Source organism: Penaeus monodon, chromosome 33 (genome assembly GCF_015228065.2).
Source record: "Penaeus monodon isolate SGIC_2016 chromosome 33, NSTDA_Pmon_1, whole genome shotgun sequence".
In the NCBI taxonomy this organism is placed as follows: Eukaryota; Metazoa; Arthropoda; class Malacostraca; order Decapoda; family Penaeidae; genus Penaeus; species Penaeus monodon.
The window spans coordinates 26,362,151-26,362,537 of record NC_051418.1 but is presented as its reverse complement, the minus strand read 5'-3'; positions in this window follow the sequence as shown (position 1 = coordinate 26,362,537).

The window sequence follows — 387 nt, the reverse complement described above, 5'->3', positions numbered from 1 at the left end:
CCAACAGACATGCTGTATTGTGTGAAGCAAGTCTTCAAATCAATCAAGTTTATGCATATTAAAATTATGTAAAAATAACAGGTAATAATATTTCTAAAACTCCCACTACTAACATGAATATTATGTTTTAATTAAACGAAACAAATGAAAACTATTACTATTAGTAAACTTAGAGAAACAAAGATTTATAAATTCCTTATCTACTCTCCCTTCAAAATAATCTGAATACAGTACAGCTTTCATGTCTCTGCTTAATATCTGTACAGGTAAAGAAATTACAAATCACTGGTTTTAAGGCTTATCAGATTACTAAAATGTACCTTTACTTCAGGATCTAATTATACTGAACAAAAATATTAGTAATGAAAGCAGGACTACACATTGGGT